The 22,133-nt window shown below is 42.2% G+C and overlaps 1 long non-coding RNA gene across 1 annotated transcript; it reads left to right on the forward strand.

Annotated features, from left to right (window-relative positions):
- The first annotated feature begins 655 nt into the window (after window positions 1-655).
- On the forward strand, window positions 656-8,017 carry LOC119863601. The gene is made up of 3 exons (XR_005295660.2): window positions 656-1,003; window positions 1,924-2,030; window positions 6,054-8,017. It is a non-coding gene; the product is annotated as an uncharacterized LOC119863601 (long non-coding RNA).
- The last annotated feature ends 14,116 nt before the right edge of the window (window positions 8,018-22,133 follow it).

Here is a 22,133-nt window from a genome sequence, read left to right on the forward strand (position 1 = left end):
ATCAATTACACATGGTCAGTTCTGTACAGATTAAGAACAATATCTATTTGCCACTCAAACTGTGGTGCTATACAGTAGTGTGGGTGTAAGACATATAAACTTACAGGCTAACTGTGCTGTCACCCTGGCTTTGCACTGTGGTAACTCCAGCCAAGCTACTCTTGATTTACACTGCTGTGAGTGAAATCAGAATCAGAATCCATGGGCCAGATCTTCAGCTGCTGTGAATTGGTATAGTTCCACTGACGTCAATGGAGCAATGCAGATTTCCACCAGCTGAGGATCTGGCCCTCTTTCAATTGAATAGCTGTAGTGGATACACCTGCTGGCATTTCACACTGTAAAATAGGTAAGAGGAAAGGTTTAAAGATAAACCTCCATTGTAACAGGACTCATTCCTTCGTGAATTTTATATGTAATTTCCATGAAATCCAAGTTGTAGCCAGCTTCTAGGTCTCCTTTGTTTCCCACAGAACAGCTGAGTTCCCCTCCTTCTGTTTATCCATTTCCTTCCTTGTCTGCTGTCAGGTGGTGTGGAGAATGATGGAGTTATATATCTATATATATACACATCATATGCACCTCAGTTTACCTGTGTGATGTTATCATGCCTGAAGGCACAGAGTTAAATTAAAGGAGGCTGTGGAGAGAAATCAACAGGAAATTGAACAATGGCAAAGATAATCTGCTACCATAAAGAATGCCACAGGTCCTTGAGGAAAGGATGAGGAAGGTACTGACTGGGGAATACCCTCCACCCAGGCTAGAATGGTTTATTCTTCCCAATGCTAAGCCTATAATCAAAAGGAATATTTTGCTAGCCTAAAAGGGGGTGGAGGGTGAGTAGCTGAGGGCTGCCCAGGAAGCATCAGTGAGCACTGTGAGGGATGAAAGGAGACCCGGAGAGAGAGACAAGTACTACAGGAAGCAGGCTGGCTCTCCCAACCCAGATATGGGAATAAGATGGCCCTACCTGAGCTATGGATGAAAAGGTTACGCTCAGGTAAGGAAATGTACGTATAAGACACTCTGTTGTTTTAGCCCATTTTCCTAGATTCTGTGTTCCTTTTGGCAAATAAATGCGACTGTGTTTTGCAGGAGTAGGGCGTGGGGTTTTTTGGTTTGGTTCGATTTGGATTTTTTGTCACTTTAATCAGCTGCTGGCACAGGCTGAGAGGTAAAAGTGCTTAGAGAAGCTGAACCCAGTTGAGCCTGTTGGGTTAACATGCTTGGTAAATAGGGGAGCTGCAGCCAAGAGACCCAGCGTAAAAGTGATAGGCCTGTGGGTTCCACACAGAGAGGGGGAAAGAGAGTGAAACCCGTCCCCACAGGGGTACACCTGAGACGGACAAAAAGGAGTTTCAGGCACAGCTCGCCCAGTAACCATGACAACTGGGTTAGTCATTGGGCCAACTTTAGATTATGAGCTCCTCAAGGTAGGAAGATGGGGGTTTTTGGTTTTGGGTTTTTTTAAACCTATAAAATAGCTTATAAAATTATGGGCACTCCTATGGGGCTATATACATACTACTGGAAGAAGGCTGCTGAGCCTTTTGGAAAGGAGAGAGTCCATAGCTTCTGAAGAGAAAGGATAGAAAGACAAGAGAAAAGGGAGGGAAGAAAGAAATTGGGAAGGTGAAAGATAAGAAAAGTGAAGGGAGAAAAGATGAGCAGAAAAAAGCAGGTTCCCTCTCCTCTTTTCTCTTCCCCTTTTATTGCTACCCCTCAGATCTCTTCTTCCCCCCCCCCCCCATTCTCTTCATTCTCTCAGGCCACCTCCCCGACTCTGTGCAGTTGTTAGTATTAATGATGACTCCCACTTGGAGCCAAGTCAGCTGAGGTCAGATGCAATGTGAATCCTGTCAGAAGGCATGTGCTAAATTGAGTCTCAATGAGTGCCGTGTTCAAATGTTTCTATTACAGATAGGCCTGAACCAAAACCCTAGATCCAGAAACCACCACAGGAAATGGGAGCTTGAAATCCATATCCAAATTTTGCCTCTGAGGTTCATCGCTAATTTCCATATAAGGTATAATTTAGTTCAAAATATGTCGGGGTTTGTCTGGGGATTTGCAGGGCAATTTGTTAATTTGCCACAACATTTTCAATATGCTCAGTGGTAAATATGCAGCGCAATTCACTGGGAACAATGGAAACTTGTGGTAATGTTGCTGTGTTACCTTGTGATAAATATCCTGTGTCACCACAGTAGCTGGTCTCCAGACTGAAGCAGACTTTTGCGAATCAGCAGGGTCAGCATTGGAAGAGCATGTGAATATGGTGCACTTGTAAATATTTGAGCACATCTGTTTAGCTCCCTCACAAAAGCCACTGGGAAAAACTACTTCTCATTGTGCCATGCAATGCTGTTACCCTGCTCTAATTGTTAAATCTGTCAAGTTGTTTTTCTCATGCGCACAAAAATTAAAAATTACTATCCTCATTCATGATTAATTCAGCTGCAGTGCAGCACGGTGTCACACTGCATTTTTTAAAGTATTTAATTCCACTTCATAATCAGAAGAGTTTTAATTAACTTTTTGCCAGTTAATTGTTTCTCCCCCCCTGCTCAGTCATTTTCCTGAGCTGCTCTACAGGTTTGTGCCACACTCTGGGGATATTGCCCCACTGTAATTGCTTGCAGTTCCCACTGGTGTCGGGGGAAGCTAGATATGGGTATCCATGGAGCTCCTAGACAGGCTCAAAACCTGAAACTCATCTGCCATTCCCTCAGCACTTCCTTCCTCCCTACAGGTTAGAGCCCTCTCCTCTTATGTCCTGTTGTTTGCTTGCTGGGGAGATGGCAGTGATCTAACTCCTGCCTCATTTCTAATTTATTTGGGGAGCAGCTGGCTATTGCTTTCCCTACATCCACTCTTTGGATGGCCATGGGATTACCTGGCTTGCTTGCTCCTTTTACCTTAAATCTTTGAGGAGGTCCAGTAAAATAAGCTCACTGGAAATGATTTGGGGGTGGGCTGCCTGCCCAGCCATCCTCTCTCCCCTCCCCCCAAAAGGCTGTATGGAGAACAACTGCTATTGCTATAGCTACTTGCCTTCTTCTGGAGCCTGATACACCCCAGAAAGCGCCATGCTGTTCACTCCCCTGGAGATATTTTCCTTGGAATGGACTTGTTTTGCCACAAGACTGATGATGGGGAGGTCTGTTCTTTCCCCTCCTTCCTGCAAAGGGATTATTCCCCGAAGAAAGGGTTGCGGTCCAATAGGTCTCCCCTTTCTGCTTTCAGCCTATAGCAAAAGACAAGGGGCCTCTTGTGAAGAAAGAGACCATATGAGAAGGTGGCCCAAAATAGGACCCACAGTCCATCCAGAACTTTGTAAACCTCTGGGAAATGGAGTGAACACTTAGAGTGAGTTTAAGATTGGTGAAGAAACTGTGGAATTTTGCATAACATTGGTGAGCCGGCCAGAGAACATGGAGAGAATATAGAAAATTGGGAGGAACTTCCCTCCACCCTACCCGAGTGCTAACAGTTGTTGAAATCTTGGAAAAACTGTCTCTTGTGACTTAATATCACCTCCAGGCAGCTATTTCTTGTACAACTAGCATTTACTCAGAACATCTTTTTAGGTCTTTTAGACCTAATATTACAGGGGTCATATTTTCACATGGATGGACTGTTTTGGAACAATTTCTCCAATGTATTAGGCACAAACATGCTTTCCATCAACATCAGGCATGCATGTCTTATCTCTCCACCTCTTTTTTATTTCCAGCAATCAGATTTAATGTGCCCGCTGCATGGCAAATCACACTCTCCATTTACGTTTGTTTCTGTCACTTCCCTTTGGAGCCTAAAGGATTGCTGATCTTATGATTTCTTAATTTTGCTTTCTTGAAGAAGTCTACTTCAAGTGCCACTTCCTTAAAGTCACTAGTACCATTCATTGTCCTTTCCTAACATTTTTTTTTAAGGAAAGAGAGAGAGCGAAGCTTATTCTTATCTGGGCATGTGAGGATCCAATACATGCCCCTGGGCTCATCTCCTTAATGAGCATTAGCACTTGCAGCAGCGTGGCTATGGAGGGACCAGCAGCTGCACTGTTCAATAAACATGTATGGCCAAATGCTACTTGTCTGCGAGTGAGGAGAGCTATTCAAAGCAGCAGGATTACTCGGCTGAGTAAGGCAAGTAGGATTTAGTCAGTGATAGGACATTCACCACTATTAATTGTAAATACTGGGCCCAATAGTGCCCTTGGATATGTGCACACAACTACTGCAGAGTTAAATGGGATCACTTTCCCAGGAGCTAAATGGTAGAGGCTTCTGCTGTAGCACGGGGATGCATAAAGTGAACTTGCTGCTGCCTTTCACAATTAAAATATATAGTTCCCCCAGCCCCAGATCTGAACCTCATTCCTCCACAGAGATTCTACCCAGAAATCAGTGCATTCCAGTCCCATGATTTTAGGGTAGAACTTTATATGCGGGGGCCACTGACTCCATCCTGAAAGAAACAGAAAGGTGAAAGGAACAACAAAGGGAACCTGCATGGATTAGAAAAGCCAGTAGAGTCCTCAGATACTATTCTTCATTTGTATTCTTCATAAATATCCTTATGGTTTCATAACTTTATTTTCCCTTATTTAATGTTTAACATTTTTACATGTTAACAGTATTAATGAGTAACTCAAAGCCACACGATACTCTTTTCGGGAAGCAGTTGCTAGCATAAGGCTTGTTAAAAGGATGAAGCCTGCATGAAACTTCTGCAGTACTCAAGTGAAAATGTAGGGCTATTTTCTCCTCACTGCATGGAGATTTCCAAATTCTGGGCCCATCCGATCCTAGCTCCAGCTGACTTCAGTGGCAGTTTTGCCCACACAAGGATGGTGGATCACATGCTCCACCCCTGGGAGGGGGTGATAGGAGAGGACATCTCCCTAAAGATGATGGTGATTCCCTTCCCTGCATTTCATCTTGGGGGGCATAGGGAAGGGGTGGGGTTCACCGCAAACTTAGTGGATTCTCAGGGACTGCTTGGATCTGTGGAAGGCCACATGGCTCTTCACTACCTCTTGTCCCCCAGTATCCAGTTTCTGGCAGCATGGCTATGCTGGAGTTGTGCTACTAAGAATGCCTCCAATCCATGGCTACCCCTGGTCTGAGGGGCTGTTTCATAGAAAAGGTAAAAAGTCCCATGCTATGGATTCCAACAAGACCCCTAACTTTCCCACCCTTCCCTCAGCTCAATCAGGTGTGCCCCCCTCCACTGGCTTCAGACTGTTTTTATGCTGCATAAAGTGTCAAACATACTATTGTGTGTGTATGTATGTATGTACACACACATATATATATATATGTATATGTATGTGTGTATATAGTCATTTTGCTTTCTTGTCTATTACATTCCAATATAGCTTTCATATAATGGATGAGCCAACCATTTTGTATAAAATAACCCATCCCACCCTCAACTGAGAAAAACAAACAGAACAAACCCATCCATTGTCCAATAACTGAACCAAAGCTTGGTCAAACTTCCTTGTGGTTCAGAAAGTTTAGAAAACTCAGTTCCCCATTATTTCTCATCTTCCTGCACCTATAAGTTTGACTGGGAATGGAAGCAGAAATACTAAAGGTCCATGAGCACACTGTTTTCATGTAATTTTTTACTCCATTGGAAACATTCTTCCTTTGTATGTGTTAATTAGTTCAGGAGCTAGCCTGGGACAAAAGAAACCTGGGTTGAAGTTCCTGCTCTGCCACCAATTTCCTGTGTGAGCCATGGCCAAGTCACCTAGCTGCCTCTCTGTGCCTCAGTTTCCCATCTGTACAATGGTGAATAGTAGCACCCTCCCTCAGGGGGCAGAGGATTATTTTTAATTAGCAGCTCACACCTATGAGATTTGGCAAGGACAAGAGAGGATAGCAGGGTTTTTCCTACCCATAGAAGTTATTCAGTTCACTCCTTTTTATGATCTTGTACAGCAATATATTTGTTTTCAGTTTGCTTTACGTACCAGCATTGGCATGTACAATGTGGTAATGGCCACTTCCATCTCTTTTGAAACCATATTCCCTTAGGAAGCACTCTTCGACTCTGGAAGGAACCAGAATTCTGACACTGCAAGGGATGACTTTGCCTCCTTGGACCCATATCAGGCCTTGGAAAGGTGGCTGCTGATATTTTTGACAATTTAGTCCACTACCTGGACACTCTTGAGGACAGTATTATCCTGCAAACATGTGCATGCATTGGGGATTATGTTACCATAATTTATGGAATTGTCTTTTTATTGTTCTTATACTTTTTTCCAGATCTGAATCCAACCATATTTGGGGGGGGGGAGGATGAGAAAGAGGGTTTGACTCAAGTAATTTCTGCAACAGACCACTTTAACCATCCTATAACTGTAAGCATCCTGTAATCATCTCAGCTGAAGGTCTTGTCTACACACAAAGGTTGTACTGTTGTAACTTGCCTGGAATAGTTAAAGCGGTAATGGGTTTTGCTTTGTGTGACTGAAGTTTGCTTTGGGATCTTTTTCAGTGTTTAATATTATACAAATCAGAATGCTCAAAACATCATATGAGAACAGGCACAAATGAAAACTATAAAAAGGAACGTATGTTAAAGACGACAAGAACCCACCTTTTAACTCTTCTGACATACATTTGACGGAGTGTGGAAATGGATAAATGTTTTGCAAAAATAGGAAGTGTCCAGCTTTAGTAAGAGTCCTGGGTGATTTACAGAGCAGTCTAGGGGATTTAGATATCTTTTCCACTAAAATTAAAGAAAGATGTGTGTCTCAATCCTGTAGACTGCTTTGAGAATCTCAACATATTTGTCTCTGATGCATGTACGTTTGTATGCAATTGCCAGCTTTACCTTATTCTGAATGGCTATCAAGATAAGTTAAAGCAGACAAATGCATAAAAAGCCCTATATACACTGATTTTGGCAGCAGGATTGGTGGGATATATACTTTAAAAAACTCTTAGCAGTTCCATATGTTCTAATTTATGGACATTTTTCAGATAGAAATCTACATTATCCATTTGCAGGCAGATCTTAGAAGCATACAATTAAATCAACTGAACCAACTAATTAAAAAAAACCCCTCAAACCCTAAATAATAAATACAAATCTAATGATGACAATAATGAAGCTTAACCAGACTTTTCTCTGCTAATAACTGCCCCCTCCATCTATCCTGCTGCCAAGGTGAGGCTATGCATTGCTTTTCTGCCTGATAAGTGCCAATTGCACATTGGTGCTTCCCTAGAGATATTCACTTTCCACACCAGAATTTTTTCCAGGCATATTCCCTTTCTGATTCTCCTTTGGAGAATATCTGCTGTGGGTTCACTCCCTGAGCAGAAACGGTCAAACAGATGTTCTCTGTGGGCTATGGATCATGTCTTTCAAAGATGTTTTGTACATGCAGCAGTTTTCAGAAGGTGTTGTCTACAATTTTCTATATTTCTGAATAGTCGGCTGCTATTTAACCTCTGTTTTCTCTGATTCAATGTGTTGTTCTTTCTTTTTTAACCATATAGATAAAATGATTGTGAAATATCTTTATATAAAATCATAGCTTTATTTCATTAGCACACCTCCTGATGATTTTATAGTGGATGCTGCTATATGCAAGTGCATTTTCTGAATGAAAACTCAGTCAAAAGAGATCTGAAAAACAGTGGCCTAAAACTTTCTAATTTACAAACATCTGAGGGTTAACACTCTATACTAAGTGCAATATGCAAAGCTATTAATTTTTTTTTAGGGAGAATTATAGCAAAATAGAAATACATTAGTATAAAATGAATTACTCTTGCTCTCTGCTTGTGAGAACAACAGTAAGACTTATTTTATTAATGAAGTGCAACCCCTTCAGCAAATGGGGTATTTTCCTGTGATTCATAATAAATATATACACCATTACAATAATGTTGTGCTTAAATTAAAAACAAAAACAAAAAAGCACCACCACCCTCTAAACTAAAAACCAGATAAATAAATAGAAGGGGTTCTATTTGCAAGGGGGAGGGGGGCAAAAAGTAACAGCCATGCCACCAGCACAAACAAGTTCCTGGACTGTGGGATGGGCTGGGCTGAGACACATGTGCACTTGGAAGGAAATTCTGCACACTCAGCCCCACTGTGGGAGAGATGCCTCCTACTTAAAGGAGAATGGGGAATTCTTAAAATGTAGGTAGGTAGATTGGTAAATAGAGCTAGTTGGAAATTTGAAAATGAATTTATATTGTAGAAAAAGGATATTTTTTAACATCAGAAATTTTTATCAAATTGTTTTATAATAAAACTGGAAAATGAAAAGTGATTTTTTTGTTGTTTTGGTTCTTTCTATTTTGGGGTTTCCTTCTTCCCTCTCCTTCTTGCCTTTTTCTGGTGGCAAAATGGAAAAAGAAAAAAGTAGTAGAGAAGTAGGGAGTGTGTGGGGGGGGGGAAGTGGGTTAAAAGGGTTTTTTAAAAAAAAAAAGTGAAACAAAACAAAAATAAAAACGAAAATGAAAACTTTCCAAACAGAACATTTGAAAACCACTGGAATGAAAAGTATTAGGGCTGTCAATTAATTGCAGTTAACTCATGCGATTAACTTAAAAAAATTAATCACGATTAAAAACATTTATCATAATTAATCGCACTGTTAAACAATACCAATTTAAATGTATTAAATATTTTGGATGTTTTTCTACATTTTCAAATATTGATTTCTATTACAGCACAGAATACAAAATGTACAGTGCTCACTTTATATTTTTCCCACTACAAATATTTGCAATGTAAAAATGATAAACAAAAGAAATGGTATTTTTCAATTCACCTCATACAAGTACTGAAATGCAATCTCTTTATTGTGAAAGTGTAACTTACAAATGTAGATTTGTTACATAACTGCACTCAAAAACAAAACAATGTAAAACTTTAGAGCCTACAAGTCCACTCAGTCCTACTTTTTGTTCAGCCAATCGCTAAGACAAGCAAGTTTGTTTACATTTATGGGAGATACTGCTGCCTGCTTCTTAATTACAACGTCACCTGAAAGTGAGACCAGGCATTCGTATGGCACTTTTATAGCTGGCGTTGCAAGGTATTTACATGCCAGATATGCTAAACGTTCATATGCCCCTTTCATGCTTCGGCCGCCATTCCAGAGGACATGCTTCCATGCTGATGATGCTTGTTAAAAAAAAAATGCATTAATTAAATTTCTGACTGAATTCCTGGGGGGAGAATTGTATGTCTCCTGTTCTGTTTACCCGCATTCTGCATATATTTCATGTTATAGCAGACTTGGATGATGACCCAGCACATGTTCGTTTTAAAAACACTTTCACAGCAGATTTGACAAAATGCAAAGAAGGCACCAATGTGAGATTTCTAAAAATAGCTACCGCACTCAACTCAAGGTTTAAGAATCTGAAGTTCCGTCCAAAATGTGAACGTGACGAGGTGTGGAGCATGCTTTCAGAAGTCTTAAAAGAGCAACACTCAGATGTGGAAACTAAAGAACCCAAACCATCAAAAAAGAAAATCAATCTTCTGCTGGTGGCATCTGACTCTGATGATGAAAATGAACACACATCGGTCTGCTCTGCTTTGGATCGTTATCAAGCAGAATCTGTCATCAGGGTGGTTGAAGCATGAAGGGACATATGAATCTTTAGCGCATCTGGCACCTAAATATCTTGTGACGCCAGCTATAATCATAACAGGCTTTTGCATGGCCTCACTTTCAGGTGACATTGTAAACAAAAAGCGGGAAGCATTTCTCCTGCAAACTGCAACCAAACTTGTTGGTCTGAGCAATTGGCTGAAGTAGAACTGGGTGGACTTGTAGGCTCTAAAGTTTCACACCATTTTATTTTTGAATGCAGGTTTTTTTGTACATAACTCTACATTTGTAAGTTCAACTTTCATGATAAAGAGATTTCACTACAGTACTTATATTAGGTGAATGGAAAAATATTATTTCTTTTGGTTTTTGTGGTGCAGATATTTGTAATAAACAATATAAAGTGAGTACTGTACACGTGTTCTGTGTTGTAATTGAAATATTTGAAAATGTAGAAAACATCCAAAATATTTAAATAAATGCTATTCTATTATTGTTTAACAGTGCGATTAATTTTTTTAAAATCCAAAAAGTATTGAGACAATTTTCATAAAATACATTTTTCAGCCAGCTCTGGTGAGTGTGATGTCAGAGCACTGATTTCTGCAAGGATAGGATTTGGGGAGGTGGATTTGAGCATAATCAGAGCAGACACTGAGGTTTTTAGAAACCAGCAGGACCAAGTTGAGTTCAACGTGCTATAGCAGAAATGACTTCTCATTTGTTTACTTTGGGTTTTCTAGTTAGAATGAGTGGCATAATGCAATTCAGACAACTAACTTAAATGTGTGAAAGGCCTTGATGTCAGTGCCTAGAAAGAATAACTATTAGAAACAAGGTAAATCAATTTCTCCCAGGATACAAAACATTCAGGTCATGTACTTCCTCACATATTGTGACTGACATGTTCACTTTACCTTTAATCTATAGTACCAGCATGTTACTTTTAGGACACAATAGCATTTTCCCTGTATCCGAGACATCAGTAAATTAGCTTCCTATTGTCTTGATAGCACATGGCATTGAAGGGGACACTAGACTTCTAAAACCAGAAAGAAGTGCTAGATGATGTGGCTCTTTTAACACTGAGCTGAACAGCTTGTGAACCATTTCTAGCTAAAAGCGTCAGCTACGATTAGCACAAACATCAAACAAAGAGAAAACAAACAGCTATTGTACGGGCAGAAATGGATTTTCAGAGTTCTACAGTAAATAAAATGATGTGCTGTCTTAGTCAGTGCCCCTGTGATGATACAGTTTGTGGAATTTTTACAGGCAGGCTGCCATACTTATTTTCATTTATCTGTCTCAAAGCACCATTTCAAAAAGTGCAAAAGCATGTTGTTGATCGAGTAGATTGTTTATAGCTGAACTGAGTATTTCAGAACAACACACATTGTAATAAAGCGGGGGAGGGGAGAGAGACGCATACACAGCTGCAGCTTCTTGAATCCTTTGTCAAAAATGACTGCCAGAAAGCCAAGGAGTATTTATTCTGTCCTAGGAAATGCAATAAGTGAATCCCTTCAAACCACATTAGGTGACAGGAATGAACAAAAGCCATAAAATCCACTAGGTCTAGACTTCCTAAAACGCTTTTCCTGCACCTTGTGCCCATATTGCCACCCCCTTTATGGTGCTGACCTTTGACATGTCCTTTGCTATCCAGTGATGATCTGGCTGATGGTAAATCCTGGATATCCACCACCCCTGTGCACCTTTTGAGGTTTATTGCCACTGTAACTAGAGGTCTTAGGGAGCAAACATCAACAGAAAACTTTTTGTGATTAGCAATCTTTTGAGAAGGAAAATGTATTTGAAAATAATTGTGTACATTAACCCCAAACCACTGCTGTAAGAACAAATGGATGCTCCCTAATACCTTGCTTGGTACACACCATAGCTTCAGTGATCCAGTCATTCAGTAACAATGATGGAAGCCAACATGATCTACTCCAAATAGGGTGACCAGATAGCAAGTGTGAAAAATCAGGACAGTGGGTGGTGGGTAATAGGAGCTCATATAAAAAAGAGCCCCAAATATCAGGACTGTCCCTATACAAATCAGGACATCTGGTCACCCTAATTCCAAATGCAAGATCTTAACACACCAGAGAGGCCACAGCAAAAGCAAGGAGGGGACTTAACATGACTTTAGGAGATAAAACTATTTGCTAACCTGACTCCGAATTCACAGAGATTTCAAAGCCAACCCACAAGCAGTGGGACTGTGATTACTGTGGCAAACAGCAGCACACAAGGCATGCGGCCCCAGCGGTTCTGATCACCAATAAGAGTTCGTTTCCCCAGCACACACAAGACTACGATGACAAAGGAGGACACTAGCTCCCACAAGACCTCAGTTATTCAAATCTAAACAAATATCAGACTGAAAAATACAACCGTTGCAGGGTGCTTGGGCCACTGATCTACGTAAATGTAGATCCTTGCCTCACCCCCACTTCAGGCCTGGCTCCCATAGTAACCTTCCACATAGTGCCCACAGAGGTTGGCATGGAAGTAAGTTCTGTATGAGGAGGCACTCTCGCCTGCCCGCTCACCTCACTGGACCCCTGGGCAGGGGTGGAGGGCCAAGGTGAGGCCCTCTGCACTAAGGGTGAGTTTCACCCACTGTGTGATTGGAATAACTTTGGTTCCTGCCAGTTTGCAGTTTCCTGCCAGCAGACATTTGGAGCGTTCACAGGATATTCTTCATGGCTCGATCCGACTGGCACAAATTACTCCCCAGTTTTGCTGAGCACCCTCAGGTTCCCTGGGAATCAGTGGTGGGGAAGGCACTCAGCACCTCACAGCAGGGCTTGGTCCTTTACCATATCGAGCCCTATTTGCTGATTTCCATCAATTTCAGATGCCGTATTTTCTACATTAATACTGAACCCACCAAATCTTTCAAGACCCATCTTTCCAAACCTCAAGTTCCCAGATGCTTTTTAATACCCTTCTCAATGGTGCAATAAAAGCTGGATATTTTATTACTTCTATGAATTATTATCCTAATTTATAATTTGCCAGACTTTTTTATTTTGTTAAACGTCAAAATCTGGACTGTATTTTCCCCACACCAAAATATGCTGCGCCCATCACATTTTTTTTCCTCTGAAAACCTGGAGCTTAATTTTTAAACAGACACGAGGAGGATTTTTCTGAAAGGGCACAGTATCTTCATTTCATTGTCACGGATGTTGTTTTACATCTTTCCATGAAATGCGTAAAGGAGTTCCTAAAATAAAGAAGATAACCTAGAAATATACACAAAAGATTGAAGCTGAATTAATTGGTTATGAAATCTTCTGAACTTTGATGTAATGTACACTTCTGGGACGAGTCACAAGGAGCCATACTTTTTAAATAAAAGCATTAAGCACCTCAGTTATCTGGAATGCATGTGCTGGGCAAAGTCAGAAGCCTTGGTACATGTGCAGTCTGTGCACCACACACAGTAGACACCTAAGACCAGGGAGTGTAAGACATTCAGGGTCTGATTCAAGCCTATGAGAGTCAATGATAGTTTTTCATAGAAAGTTAGGGCTAATAGGGACCTCAAGGGCTCATTTAGTCTATTGCCCTGCACTGAGGATCAGGTCTTCAAACAGTAAGGCCCAGATCCTCAAAGAGATGTAGGCACCTTCGATGGCTAAATACCTTTGAGGATCTAGGCCCAACTTCCTACTGTGATATGCTACAGGCTTGACATGAGCCTAGGGTTGCCAGCTTTGTAATGTTTAAAAACTGGACACTCCAGCAGAGTGCTGGAACTTCCCCTGCCCTGCCTCTTCCCCAAGGCCCCACCCCCATTCACTGCTCTTCCCTTCTCTCCTTCCCTCCAGACCCAGCTTGGATCTGTGACTCTCCTGTGGAACCAGGGCTGGGAGCTGCAGCTGCCTAACGTGGGTAGGAGGTGGACCCAGTGGAGCAGGGGTTGGCGCAGGGGATGACCCAGTGCCTCCTGCCTCCCCCGTCCGCAGTAATCACACTTTGGGTGTCCAGTCAGTAGATCTGACTGGACTCTGCCAGGTCCCCTTTTCAATCAGACTTTCCAGTCGAAAACCAGATACCTGACCACCCTCCAATGAGCCAGAACAACAAGCTGAGTTTCAACTGCAGTGATGTGGTAGGTGGATGCACACAAAGACAATCCAAGCATTCAATGGGGGTCATGGAAGCTGTTTGCATGGACAGAGCATATTAAACAGGCCTAACACTCTGGGGACTTGCCTAGACTGGGAAAATGATCTGTTACTAACAACGGGTGTTAGCAGTGGGGTGCAGCTGAACTGATGTGGAACATGGTTGATATGCTGTGATGGACAAGAAAAAAAACAACCCATGTTTGGATTCATTTGAAAAAAGTGAGGTTTTGTTAATTTACAACCCATTTTCAGATCTGTGAAAACGAAGAGCTTTCAAATTGTCAACGCAATTTTAAGGCTGGAAGTAGCAAGGACTAATTCTAGTTCTTTTTTCTTGTTATTCTGTTATAAACAAAGCCAAAGAAAAAGTCTTGGCGAGTCTACCAGAGCAAACTCTTTGGAAGATGTTCAGTAGAACTGTATTTTGCTGAATACCTGCTCTATGCTTTTGACTGTAACTAGCTTGACAGTTGACAAAGTAAAAATCTCTTTTTTCATCCCACCTCACAATTTGAGAACCAGAGACTTGGGAAAAGTAATATTACAACCTCCTTGCAACATATTCAGTACAGTTCACTGAAATGGGTTCACTTGAATCATACGGTTTCATTTTTAGCTTGAGAAAGAGAGCTGGGAAGTGAAAATTTCCTTCAGAATTCAGGAATCCTCATTTCCCAATACTTTATACCCTTTCACCCTAGATATGGAGTGTCAGAGCTAACACCCAGCTAATGGGGACTACAAGGCATTTCCTTCAAAGCACATCAGTTCCACCTTGTAAACTGTAATTTAATACAGAGACTAAAAGATTTCTGCTCTGTCTGTACAGTAGCTGGCACAATGGGGCCGATTCATGTCTAGGGCTCCTGAGCACAACTGCAATGCAAATAAATAATAATAATAATACACTGCTGTGTAAAATACAAGACTGTCTGAGAAAGACATTTCCTCAAATGCTCAGGAATTATAAATGGCTTCTCATCCAAATGTGATGACGAAAAAAAAAACCTGCCTAAATCCAGCAAAAACAGAGAGATGGCATTGCCCTACGTGACAATCTGCCACCGAATGAGGAATGGACAGTGCTGACAAATGGACACAAGGGATGAGACCCCAAACACCGTATGTAATCCTACCACGGGCAGGTTGTTCCTGCCTCTGACCAATACCGGAGAGGTCTGTCTTTTTCTTGCACATTGGCATCACTGCTACAGCTTGTCAAGGCAATAAAATCTCAGAGAACTGAAATGGCTTGTGTGTCTGCAACACTGTCCTCTACTGGATGGACTCGGAACAACTTCACTGTGTACCAAAGCCCCTAAGGCTTTCTTTTAAGTGAGCTAGTGGAGGCCTAGGCTTTATCTGAGTTCTAGCTTAGTGTCATCATTAATTTGCAAGTGGCCAAGGTGTTTATCATTATGACAATTGTCAAGTTCCTAGCTGAGCTTTTAAACAAATTTGAAGAAAAAAAAAAAAAAGACTGAAGTGACTTATCAGAACTAAAGGAGTACTTGTGCACCTTAGAGACTAACAAATTTATTTGAGCATAAGCTTGTAGGCTACAGCTCACTTCATCGGATGCATGCAGTGGAAAATACAGTGGGGAGAATTTTATATACACAGAGAACATGAAACAATGGGTGTTACCATACAGACTAACAAAAGTGATCAGGTAAAGTGAGCTATTACCAGCAGGGGGCAGGGGGCGGACCTTTTGTAGTGATAATCAAGGTGGGCCAGTTCCAGCAGTTGATAAGAATGTGTGAGGAACAGTAGGGGAGGGAATAAACAAGGAGAAATAGTTTTACTTTGTGTAATGACACATCCACTCCCAGTCTTTATTCAAGCCTAAATTAATTGTATTCCTTGAGTCTGAGACGTCGAAAATAGGATTCTAGGTCACCACAGAACTGTATCATGTCCTATTTTCGACGTCTCAGACTCAAGGAATATTTCCAACACACCTCTGACCAACATATTAACCCACAGAGACCTTCCTGCCAACACTACAAAAAGAAGGATTCTGGGTGGACTCCTCCTGAAGGTCGAAACAGCAGCCTGGATTTCTACATAGACTGCTTCCGCCGACGTGCACGAGCTGAAATTGTGGAAAAGCAGCATCGCTTACCCCATAACCTCAGCCATGCAGAACACAGTGCCATCCACAGCCTCAGAAACAACTCTGACATCATAATCAAAAAGGCTGACAAAGGAGGTGCTGTTGTCATCATGAATAGGTCGGAGTATGAACAAGAGGCTACTAGGCAGCTCTCCAACACCACTTTCTACAAGCCATTACCCTCTGATCCCACTGAGAGTTACCAAAAGAAACTACAGCATTTGCTCAAGAAACTCCCTGAAAAAGCACAAGAACAAATCCGCACAGAGACACCCCTGGAGCCCCGACCTGGGGTATTCTATCTGCTACCCAAGATCCATAAACCTGGAAATCCTGGACGCCCCATCATCTCAGGCATTGGCACCCTGACAGCAGGATTGTCTGGCTATGTAGACTCCCTCCTCAGGCCCTTCGTTACCAGCACTCCCAGCTATCTTCGAGACACCACCGATTTCCTGAGGAAACTACAGTCCATTGGTGATCTTCCTAAAAACACCATCCTAGCCACTATGGATGTAGAAGCCCTCTACACCAACATTCCACACAAAGATGGACTACAAGCCGTCAGGAACAGTATCCCCGATACTGTCACGGCTAACCTGGTGGCAGAACTTTGTGACTTTGTCCTGACCCATAACTATTTCACATTTGGTGACAATGTATACCTTCAAATCAGCAGCACTGCAATGGGTACCCGCATGGCCCCACAGTATGCCAACATTTTTATGGCTGACTTAGAACAACGCTTCCTCAGCTCTCGTCCCCTAATGCCCCTACTCTACTTGCGCTACATTGATGACATCTTCATCATCTGGACCCATGGAAAAGAAGCTCTTGAGGAATTCCACCATGATTTCAACAATTTCCATCCCACCATCAACCTCAGCCTGGACCAGTCCACACAAGAGATCCACTTCCTGGACACTACGGTGCTAATAAGCGATGGTCACATAAACACCACCCTATATCGGAAACCTACTGACCGCTATTCCTACCTACATGCCTCTAGCTTTCATCCAGATCATACCACTCGATCCATTGTCTACAGCCAAGCGCTACGATATAACCGCATTTGCTCCAACCCCTCAGACAGAGACAAACACCTACAAGATCTCTATCATGCATTCCTACAACTACAATACCCACCTGCTGAAGTGAAGAAACAGATTGACAGAGCCAGAAGAGTACCCAGAAGCCACCTACTACAGGACAGGCCCAACAAAGAAAACAACAGAACGCCACTAGCCATCACCTTCAGCCCCCAACTAAAACCTCTCCAACGCATCATCAAGGATCTACAACCTATCCTGAAGGTCGAGCCATCGCTCTCTCAGATCTTGGGAGACAGACCAGTCCTTGCTTACAGACAGCCCCCCAATCTGAAGCAAATACTCACCAGCAACCACACACCACACAACAGAACCACTAACCCAGGAACCTATCCTTGCAACAAAGCCCGTTGCCAACTCTTTCCACATATCTATTCAGGGGATACCATCATAGGGCCTAATCAAATCAGCCACACTATCAGAGGCTCGTTCACCTGCGCATCTACCAATGTGATATATGCCAGCATGTGCCAGCAATGCCCCTCTGCCATGTACATTGGCCAAACTGGACAGTCTCTACGTAAAAGAATGAATGGACACAAATCAGACGTCAAGAATTATAACATTCAAAAACCAGTTGGAGAACACTTCAATCTCTCTGGTCACTCGATCACAGACCTAAGAGTGGCTATACTTCAACAAAAAAGCTTCAAAAACAGACTCCAACGAGAGACTGCTGAATTGGAATTAATTTGCAAACTGGATACAATTAACTTAGGCTTGAATAGAGACTGGGAATGGATGAGTCATTACACAAAGTAAAACTATTTCCCCATGGTATTTCTCCCTCCCACCCCACCCCCCCACTGTTCCTCTGATATTCTTGTTAACTGCTGGAATTAGCCTACCTGCTTGTCACCATGAAAGGTTTTCCTCCTTCCCCCCCCTGCTGTTGGTGATGACTTATCTTAAGTGATCACTCTCCTTACAGTGTGTATGATAAACCCATTGTTTCATGTTCTCTGTGTGTGTGTGTGTGTGTATATATAAATCTCTCCTCTGTTTTTTCCACCAAATGCATCCGATGAAGTGAGCTGTAGCTCACGAAAGCTTATGCTCTAATAAATTTGTTAGTCTCTAAGGTGCCACAAGTACTCCTTTTCTTTTTGCTTAATTTCCTGGTTTGAGAAAAAAGGTCCTGTGTTTAATAATGTTAGCATGAAGATGGCAGAAATTAGGCTGGCACGTTATTTATGATTTGTATTGAGGTAGTATCTAGCAGGCCCAATCATAGATCAGAGCCCCGTTTTGCTAGGTGCTGTACAAACCCATAACAAAGACAGTCCGTGCACCAAGGAGCTTACAATTTAAGTATATGACACAAGACAACAGAATGGAACAGACAAATGGGAGGGATCACGGAGAAACAATGAGACAACACTGGTCAGCATTAAAAGCAATGTTCAGAGCTCACCAGCTGTTCAGCCATTGTTGACGGGTTCTTGTTGTTTTCTGTTTATTTGTTTTTGTTTTTGGTGAGCATGACAGCAGAGGGGAGAGTTTTAAGGAGGGATTTGAAGGACAATGTGGTGGCTTTGTGGTTGTTACCAGGGACTGCTTCCACATTTGAGGGACAACCTGGGTTAATGCACAAAAGTGCTTGTTTGAACATTTAACAAGCAGACTCTGGAGACTGGTGCCACTGGCACAGCGGATGAGGGGTCGACACCTGGGTAGATGAAAGGCGGGGTGAGGATGGGCCGTGAAGGGCCTGCAGAGGAAAGAGGAGACCTTTGTGTTTGCTGCAGTGGAGAAGCGGGAGCCACTTCATTCCAGTGAATAGGCTGTGATGGGGGATGTTCTCACCTTTACTGCTGTGGATAATTTTCCATCACAGTTTACATTGTGTCTTCACAACAGGAAAATACAAAGTTGTTTTAAAATAAAAGCTCTATATCTTCTGAGTGTTTCCAGATGCAGATGTTCATTAATAGCCAGGAGAAGGAACAAGATGATATTTCAATTCAACTGAAAACAAGCTCATTTGTTTTGGCCTTGATGTTTCTTGTATATAGTGTCAACACTGGATTAAATCTATCCAGTTCTGTAGGAGGGTTGAAGAAGCTTGCTTTCCTCTGATAGAATGTAAATTTTTCTATGCATTCTTCTTTTGTCAAGAGTTTTACTTGGAACCTCTTCATCTCCTCCATTGCTCCTTTTTCTGGATGACTAATCCTGCCTTCTTTTCCCAGATTTGTACCATTTCATACCCGACTCTTTCTTTGTCCTATAACAGCATTTGGAGGTCTAAATACTTCTTATTCTTCCAAAACTCAAGCTTCTTCCACAATGAAGATAATAGACACCAATTATGACACTTTTATGGCAGGCCCATGGGTGCACACATACACCCAGATGCTGCTACTTTCCTCCTTTCTCTGGAGGTCTGAGGCATAATGGCTGTAAGCTGAACATTTTGGATCCTCCAAGATATATTGTGCTTGGTTTGGGGGGGAAGATTCAGATGTGTTTTAATCTGAAGGGGTTCACTCACCCTCTTTATTAACAGTATGTACTGGGGTTTGATAGTGTTCACTTACATTGTAAGAAAAATAATGGTCTCCCCTTCAAGAATAATGGGGACAAATTCTATAGTGTGGGGTATGCAGGAAATCAGACTAGATTATAGAGTGCTCCCTTTTGGCCTTACAATCTATAAATAGAATCAAGTTTGAAAAAGGAGGTCCCACAGGGTCCATACCCAGTGTCTAATTCTGGTACCCACAATCCTCAAGCACAATTCCTATTGCTATCAAGATCACTCGCTTAGTTCAAAAGTTGGTTTGTGCCAAGATGCTACAATATCAGTGAGAGTACTGTGGAGCACTGCTCAGGGTATCTGTCCTGCCTCTCACGCCAAGCTTTCATATTTTTTTACAAACACTTTCTATTTGTCCAGGGAATGTTAGAGTAGCTTGGTTTATGTTTACCCTTTGAAAGGAGTGAGTTAGTTTAGGTAAAATAAGAACTTTACCCAAAACATAAACCAAACCTGAAGCTTAGCTGAGTGTTGTAAAAGCTTGGTTAACATATCTTTATCCCCCCTTCCCCCCCCCCCCCTTAAGGCTGCTTGGTCTAAGTGAGTTATCACAAAAGACTTCCCAGCCAATAAACGCAGCTCTTAACTGTCAACAAAGTCCCTTCAGATTTATTTGAGAAACAGAGGGGCTATACTACCTGTACATGTGTTAAAAGCTGCTCTCTCTTCCCTGCTGAAATAAGTTTCATTTGCACTTCAGAACTAGAAACACTGACTCTATTTATATTCTTTCCTCTTAAGGCCTGCTTCTGTGCCCATTGAAATCAGTTGGGCTTTGCCAGAGCCAGGTTTCTCTAACATCTACTTGGGGGAGGTGATGTTGGGTACAAATACCTGATGTTGGGTTCCTCCATTCATGTCAGGGCCAGGAACAATGAAAGTATCTACACTGGGGCCGTGCAGGGACTGCTCCCTTCATACGCACCCAGAGTTGAGAAGGAGGAGGGGCAATGAGTCACTCTCCTCATACATGGAGTTGACCAGCAACCTGTCTACATTAGCATTTTTTCACAAAATGTCACACTGTTGCAACTCCAATGGCAGGAGTGTTCACGTAGAGAAGAAACCATCAGGGGCTGGCATTTTAACCCATGTTTTCTAGATCTGCTCTGGGCAGGGTAGGATGACACAGTGGTTAAAACCTGGGAATGCAGGTTAGCTCTAGCCAAGTGCCATTAGTCCTCCAATGCCTTCCCACAATTCTCCCGCGTGGCCAGAAAGGCCCACAATTCAGTGAGAAAGAATTCACAGTGGCTTAGCTTACTGAGACACAAAGAACCATGGCATATGTTTGAGTCCTAGTGGCACACATGAGGAGTGGAGGACCAGTTTGGACGCAGAACTCAAGTGTTATTTTGCAGTATGGCTGCTCCCACTTGATCCAGGCTAACTTGAAAGGAGTAACTCTGCAGTGGAAGAAAAAAATCTTAGTGAACAAGTGGAGCTAGGATTTTCAAGCATCCTCATTAAACAGTGTCCAACAGCACATACGCAGGGATTGATGGCCCTTAACTTCTGTTTACTTCTCAAGGCCACAATTTTTAACAAGATTACCATCCCTGATGAAGTGCAAATATCATCATGTGTATACATTACTGGCATATCAACAACTGAACATTAATAAAAATAGACCTTGAGGATTAATGCAGCATGTGGCAAATTGCTAGTACAATTATGATGAGTCCCACACTTCCTCTTCTTGGGGGGGGGTTCAGGGTACAGTTTCCTGCCCCTGAACTAGGGTATCTACTGTCCCACTAGTAACCCAGAGAAGGGCAGTGGAGAGGGAGGGACCCAGGCCCACCCGCTACTCCAGGTCCCAACCCAGGGACCCTAGGGATAGTGGTAAACCACTTGAACTAGTGCTTCCTTCCCCTGGGCTACTTCCCTGTCCTGCTCTTCAGCTTGTGGGGCTTCCTGCTCTCTCTCTCTCTCTCTCTCTCTCTGCACAAACCAGGTGTCTCTTTACCTAGGGTCTTGGTCTTGGTCTTGGTCTTGGTCTTCTAGCCAGCCACAGCACTTCTCCAAATTGATCTCTGCTCCAGCTCCTTCCCCTGGCTGATTGAAGCAGGGGGTTTTTATCAGGTGCTCTAATTGACTTCAGGCGCTTTTAATTAATCTATAAAAACCTTTCTTCCCTCTACAGGGAATAAGGCTTCTCCTCATCCTGGGATTTACATATCTCTCCTATATCACTCTCCTGCTGCCTTCTAGCCATGCTGTATCACAAGCAACACACTTGTACTTAATCACTGAAGAGAACTTCTAATAAAGAAAACTTTTCCTTTTTGTTCCTAAAAAGGTCAAAGTCTTCTTTTCTCTACATGACAATGGGGAAAAAAGCCACAGCCTCGCTTTCTTCATGTGGATTAAATTATTTCCATCCATGAGTAAAAAAAAAAAAAATCCTTTTCACAAACCTTCACCAATATTTTTGTGAGATCCACAGCTTCTGATGTCTCTGTTCCTTAAAATGTTAATCTAATCGCGGAACACAGCAATCAAAATTTACTGCTCATCTTAAACATTAATCCTTTTTATTGACTTCCCAGCCAATAAACTCAGCTCTGAACTGTCAATAAATTCCCTTCAATTATTTGAG

Source organism: Dermochelys coriacea, chromosome 11 (assembly GCF_009764565.3).
Source record: "Dermochelys coriacea isolate rDerCor1 chromosome 11, rDerCor1.pri.v4, whole genome shotgun sequence".
Taxonomy (NCBI): domain Eukaryota; kingdom Metazoa; phylum Chordata; order Testudines; family Dermochelyidae; genus Dermochelys; species Dermochelys coriacea.